The following is a 7,349-nucleotide window of genomic DNA, read 5'->3' on the forward strand; positions in this document are numbered from 1 at the left end:
TTATATGAATAGAGACCGATACTGTAGCAACCCAGACTCATCAGGTCTTTCATTCCTTCTACGAGGAGATGAGTGTAGAGAATAAGATCCCCCATAATGCTAAGAACTTGTTTATTGATCTAGCTGGGGGGAATGTGGTGGAAGCTCGGTAGAAATTAAATTTAGTAGGCCGAGATTTCCACGTGGCATATGTGTAAATGTTGGTGTATCAGTTAGTCAGTTACACGTAGCTAAGATACAATCAACAGTGTACTGAGCAAGTGCAGGAATGCAGAAACTGAAAACACTTCCCCTCCTCCATTGTTCTGGGTGAGCCATGTGGTCTAACAGGTAAGGGAAGTTAGGCTTTGTTCAGCTGATTGGGTAAAGAGTATATGTGGGTAGAGTTAACTATAGGAGGAGCTGAGTTATACACTCAGACACATTACTGGGAGTATTATTCTCGTTGAGCTCTGTTGTACACTCAGCCACATTACTGGGAGTATTATTACTGTGGAGCTCTGTTATACACTCAGCCACATTACTGGGAGTATTATAGCCGGGGAGCTCTGTTATTCACTCAGCCACATTACTGGGAGTATTATAGCCGGGGAGCTCTGTTATACACTCATACACATTACTGGGAGTATTATTGCCGTGGAGCTCTGTTATACACTCAGACACATTACTGGGAGTATACAAGCAGAAAAAAATGATTTGCACTCTCAAATGCAAAATCAAAAAAAAACCCTCTGTGGCTATTACTAAGGTAAAATATAAAATTTATATAAATACCCAGAAATAGGAAGTGCGAAGACTCCTCAACGTCTTCAATATCTTATACATAAAACCATAAATAGCACGACCTAAAAATACAAAGGGAGACCAATAGTGCAGACAAAAAAGCGCTAAAAAACATAAAAAAGAAGAACTATAAAACACTCACAAACATAGAAGTTTAAAAGGCAGGGTATACTCAGTCTTCTTCAAGTGCTTCTTTTCTTCTTGTGTATGAAGATAGGTACTTAAAACAAAGCACAGAAAAAGAACATAGTGTGTAACTGTATAATTTTCCAAGTATTGCTTTATTGTGTACACTTACAAAATCAAGAAGTTAAAAAGGCCCATCAATATATACATCCACTGTCAGCTACCAGGTACAGATGAAACCGCCAGGATTAAAAGACAAAATTGGATGAAAAAAGGGTCCACAGTAAAATAATTAAAAAGTGAAATAAAGCTTGCCACCCTACGCGTTTCGTCTAAAAGACTTCGTCAGGGGCTTGTGGCAACAATACACAGTATACAAATACATACATTTAAATACCCTGCCAAACAAATTCTAAACCAATCAAAAAAATATCAAACCAATCAAAAAAGCAAAGCTTCCAAGTAAGTCCACCTGAAAGTAATTTCATCCATCCGTGTTTCTTCCTCTTTCTTCATTTTTCGCGCTTCTTGAAAGCGCTTGCGTCCCAAGCCTCACTCTCCATGTTTCCGGAATCAGTCGCCGGTTCAGTTCCGGACACTTGCGTTTCGTCACTTCCGGGCGACACCGGAAGTTATCATAAGTCTTGTATGTGGAACGCATATGCGTTCCACTTGATCCGGAAGGGGCAGCTACTCTCCTTGGAACGCACATGCGTTCCATTCCGAACGGAAAAAATCAATAGGAATCCTAGACTGGGATGCACAGGCACTCCCATCCGGACAAACAAACATGTATTTAGTTAGTTGATAAAAAACTTATAAAAGCACATCAGATGTAAAAATGAAAATGAAAAATACTAAATAAATGTCATTAAAAATAACAATGTATATGAAAAATAGATAATAAAATAATAAAATAAAAAATAAAAAAATAAAGAAGTAATATCTAAAAAATAAAATAAAATAAAAATAAAAATAAATATGAATAAAAATAAACATAAAAATCTAAAATTCTTCAAAAGGATACCATTAAAGCCCTCATGCTAAAATTTAAATAAACAATCACAGAAAACATGCCATATCGAAATCTACGTTCATACCATCAGGTTGCATTGTTCTTAGGGTGTGGATCCAATATCCTTCTCTCTGTCTTAATTTTAATACTAGATCTCCACCCCTCTCATCCAGACACACCTTTTCTATCCCAATACATGTAAAAGCACCGGAATTAAAATTTGGACACCTGGTACAGTGAACCGGTACTGAATGGGTTAATAACTTATTCTTAATATTGTTACAATGTTCTAGAAATCTTCTTTTCACTGGCCTAATGGTCCGTCCGACATATTGGGTTCCACACCCACATGTCAGAAGGTATACCACATGTGTGGAATTACAAGTGATATGTTGCCTGATTTTAAATTTTTTCTTTGTTCTTGAACTACTAAAATAATAGCTTTTACTATTCTTAAAATGACAACTCTTACAAGTACCACATGTGTAGAAACCTCCACGTATTTCATCTCCTTGCTTATCTTTGTTCCTAAAAGTACTAGGTGCCAATGTGTTTTTAAAACTCCTCCCTTTTTTAAAAATAATTTGTGGAACCGGTGGAAGTTCTGTTTTTAAAAAATCATCTTCTAATAATAAAGGCCAGTGTTTATTTAATATTTTTTTAATTTGTTTAGCATGAACATTATATTGGGTATTAAAAGAAAAGGCAAATTTATTTCTAACCAGTGACACCCTCCTATCTTTATTAAGTAATAAATCCCCTCTATCTTTATTAAAAGAATGCGTTATCACCTTGTTAATAAAGTTATTTGTATATCCCTTTTGTATAAATTTATTTTTTAAAAAAGAGGCCTGATTCAGAAAAACTCCCTCATCTGTACAATTCCGCCTAATCCTTGTAAATTGACTTCGTGGAACCCCACGAAGCCAATTAGGGTGATGGTTGCTTTCCGTATTAATATAACTATTAGCATCAGTGGGCTTAAAAAAAGTTTTAGTCTTAATTTTAGCATCTTCAATAAAAATCGTAAGATCTAAAAAATTAATTTCATCATAGCTAAAAGTCGGAGAAAAAATTAAAAAGAGTTGATTACAATTAATATAATCGATAAAATCTTTTAAATTACTTTCTGAACCGTTCCAGATGAAAAGAACATCGTCTATATATCTCCTCCAGAGTACCAAGTTCGCGCCGAAGGGGTTGTTCTTCCATATAAAGTTGTTTTCCCAAAAATCCAAAAAAATATTGGCATAACTCGGCGCGAACTTGGTACCCATGGCGGTGTCGCCCGGAAGTGACGAAACGCAAGTGTCCGGAACTGAACCGGCGACTGATTCCGGAAACATGGAGAGTGAGGCTTGGGACGCAAGCGCTTTCAAGAAGCGCGAAAAATGAAGAAAGAGGAAGAAACACGGATGGATGAAATTACTTTCAGGTGGACTTACTTGGAAGCTTTGCTTTTTTGATTGGTTTGATATTTTTTTGATTGGTTTAGAATTTGTTTGGCAGGGTATTTAAATGTATGTATTTGTATACTGTGTATTGTTGCCACAAGCCCCTGACGAAGTCTTTTAGACGAAACGCGTAGGGTGGCAAGCTTTATTTCACTTTTTAATTATTTTACTGTGGACCCTTTTTTCATCCAATTTTGTCTTTTAATCCTGGCGGTTTCATCTGTACCTGGTAGCTGACAGTGGATGTATATATTGATGGGCCTTTTTAACTTCTTGATTTTGTAAGTGTACACAATAAAGCAATACTTGGAAAATTATACAGTTACACACTATGTTCTTTTTCTGTGCTTTGTTTTAAGTACCTATCTTCATACACAAGAAGAAAAGAAGCACTTGAAGAAGACTGAGTATACCCTGCCTTTTAAACTTCTATGTTTGTGAGTGTTTTATAGTTCTTCTTTTTTATGTTTTTTAGCGCTTTTTTGTCTGCACTATTGGTCTCCCTTTGTATTTTTAGGTCGTGCTATTTATGGTTTTATACATTACTGGGAGTATTATTGCTGTGGGGCTCTGTTATACACTCAGACACATTAATGGGAGTATTATTACTGTGGGGCTCTGTTATACGCTCAGACACATTACTGGGAGTATTATTACTGTGGAGCTCTGTTATACACTCAGACACATTACTGGGAGTATTATTGCTGTGGAGCTCTGTTATACACTCAGACACATTACTGGGAGTATTATTCTCGTTGAGCTCTGTTGTACACTCAGCCACATTACTGGGAGTATTATTACTGTGGAGCTCTGTTATACACTCAGCCACATTACTGGGAGTATTATAGCCGGGGAGCTCTGTTATACACTCAGACACATTACTGGGAGTATTATTGCTGTGGGGCTCTGTTATACACTCAGACACATTAATGGGAGTATTATTACTGTGGGGCTCTGTTATACGCTCTGCCAGAAAAAATCAAAGGTAATTCTAGTAATGAACTACCAAAAGCTACAGACACTAGATCAAAGATATACCAACTAGGAAAACTAATGGAAAAAGAGGTCCATGTCTGGTGGGATATTGCAAGTTTTGAATTCTATGTGTCAAATAATCTGGTTCCAAGGGGACTTAGACTACAAAAACCATTGAACTATAAAAAGGATGACCCTAATACCCATACAAAATGTCAAATCAACTTTTGGATAAGGGCTCCCTACTGCTAATGATTTTTCTGATCAACGAAAAAAAGAAAGATCTAGAACAATTAGAAAAAGAGATCAAACAGCTAAGAGATATTCTTATCCCACTAGTAGAGGACGGTTCCTTTGCTGAAATCCTGGATTCAGTTGAAAGAAAAGTCAAAGACTTAGAAGTAAAGATCAGAGAAATTAAGAAAAAGAAACTGTTGAGAGACAAAGAAGATTATGAGAAGGGGAGGCAAAGAAATTGGAACAAATCCAGGGACAGAAACTACGACCAACATAGGGACATTCATTATCGTCATAGACGCTCCTCTTTTGCACCACAGCATGGGTCCTCAAGAGCTCCACCTAAACCGCAACAAAGGTACCAACCCTATAGGCCACATACGAATTTCCAACAGGGGAGGTACTATAACAACCGCACACCACAGAGAAAAGTAGAGAACCATCGAAGGAAAGAGTATGGGGACCATGTGCAACATTCGAGAAATGTATCGAGAAATCAGGATAACTCACCTATTAGAAGGCCGCCATCCCCTAGGAGAGCTGAAAAGAAGTTTGATCCCAAACCAAAGACCCACAAATCCGATATCACAGCAGCCAACTCCTCTCTCAATCCACATGCCTTCAATCACCCCATTCTGACTGATTTTTTAGGCCAGCGGAGGGAGAGACTGTTCTCCCCCAAACGAGCCTGGCAAGAAAGAGACCCGAATCACTCTCCGATTCTAAGAAAAAGAATAAGAAGAGAACACGTAGGAAAACTCCAGAGTCCGGACAGACGGAACCTATAGGAGTTTTCAACTTATCAGACAGAGCACTAACCAAAGAAGAACTACAACTACTACAAAAAGGACTCAAATTTGCTCCGAACTCCAACAATTCAAAATTCAATATGTTTATAGATTTGCACAAATTTGTGAGGAAGTTAACTATCAAAAAAATTTTCAACGAGTGTACCTTTGAAACTATAGAACATCACTCATCTTATTCACATACTGAATTACATCCGAGATCAACCTTTTATCCCCAACAAGTCAAGAATGATCATATAAAGGTGTTTGAAAAACAGATGGTTAAAGATCTGAGAGCTCTAAAAGAGAAACCGAGCATTAGAGACAATTTGACAAAAAAGGAGAGAAAAGCTTTGAAGACTCTTATGGAGGATGATTTAATAATAATTAGACCAGCAGACAAAGGCGGGGGCCTAGTAGTCATGAATTTATGTGACTATAAAACTGAGAGTGAAAGACTACTGAGTGATTCTACCACCTATGCAATTTTACCAGAGGATCCCTGTGAGGACTATAAGAAAGAATTATTTATCCTGTTAGAAGACAGCAGATCTAGGGGGATCCTAGACAAAAAAGAATTTGAATATGTCAAATGTGAACATCCAAGGTTGGCTGTGTATTACCACCTCCCCAAAATCCATAAAAGGCTAGACAACCCTCCAGGAAGACCCATAATTTCGGGCATAGGATCTTTGACATCTAACCTTTCCGAGTATGTCGATCAATTCCTTCACAAGCCAGTAACCATGTTAAAGTCATATCTAAGAGACACCACACAAATTATCAACATTTTGTCGCAGACTACATGGCAGGATGGATATACCCTCGTCACAGACGATGTGACATCACTATACACTGTGATCGAGCATCTACAAGGCTGCGAGGCCATCCAATATTCCCTGGCAACCTACACTGAATTACAAAACGATCAGATCGACTTCTTGGTTAGATGTGTGGGGTTCATTCTTAGCCACAACTTCTTCTGGGCAAACGATAAATTCTACCTACAAATCGAAGGTACAGCTATGGGGACCAGATTTGCGCCCAGCTATGCGAATCTATTTATGGGAAAATGGGAGGACGAATTCATCTGGTCCCCATCCCAGTTTGGCGCAAGTCTGGTCCTCTGGCAAAGGTACATAGATGACGTCATCTTTATATGGAAGGGGGATTCAGCCTCATTGAATTTATTCAAGGAATATCTGAACCACAATCCATACCATCTCAAATTTACCTTCAATCAGTCTCATGACCATGTCCAGTTCCTGGATCTAGACATTTATATCAAATTAATGCATGAATGAAAAAGGAGCAAAAAGAGTAATATCATACATAACAATGCACATAAAAAAATATAAAAATAATAATGCCCATAAAAGATACACACCTATAGTGCAGAATATCAATCCATACGTAAATGTACAACTGGGGGGCAGTTTATAGTACAACACAACATTGTTTAAAATCAGGGTGAACCTGGATAAAACACATGTATTTTCAAGCATTGAGTCTACATATATACATGAATAGATCAATACAAAGACAATAGAACTCGATAGTAAAGTGAACTTCCTCCAAATGGTATAGAGATACAGAACATTATGGGGAGAGGTTTTTCAGTAAGATTGCAAATTGTGTCAAGGCAATAACAGGATACTGAATTGCTGTTAACTTGCAATCTAGATAAAACGAATCTTAATCTAGAGAGTAAGGAAAATCTTAGTCTAGAGAGAAATATCTATGACTTTCGGTTTCTCATACTTTAGTATAGACTAGAAACACTCAGAATTTATCCCAACATATTATCATACCGAAATTATAGTGGTAAGACATGACAGTAGATGGCAGATAAACACTTATGGTAGATAAACCATTATGGGGACAGACATCAGAAAGGGGGAATGTAATAAATTTATAGGTATAGAGTCACGTTGGAATGCATTTTAGTAGAGATACATAAAAATAAAGATA

This window comes from Pelobates fuscus, chromosome 9 (assembly GCF_036172605.1).
Source record: "Pelobates fuscus isolate aPelFus1 chromosome 9, aPelFus1.pri, whole genome shotgun sequence".
Classification (NCBI taxonomy): domain Eukaryota; kingdom Metazoa; phylum Chordata; class Amphibia; order Anura; family Pelobatidae; genus Pelobates; species Pelobates fuscus.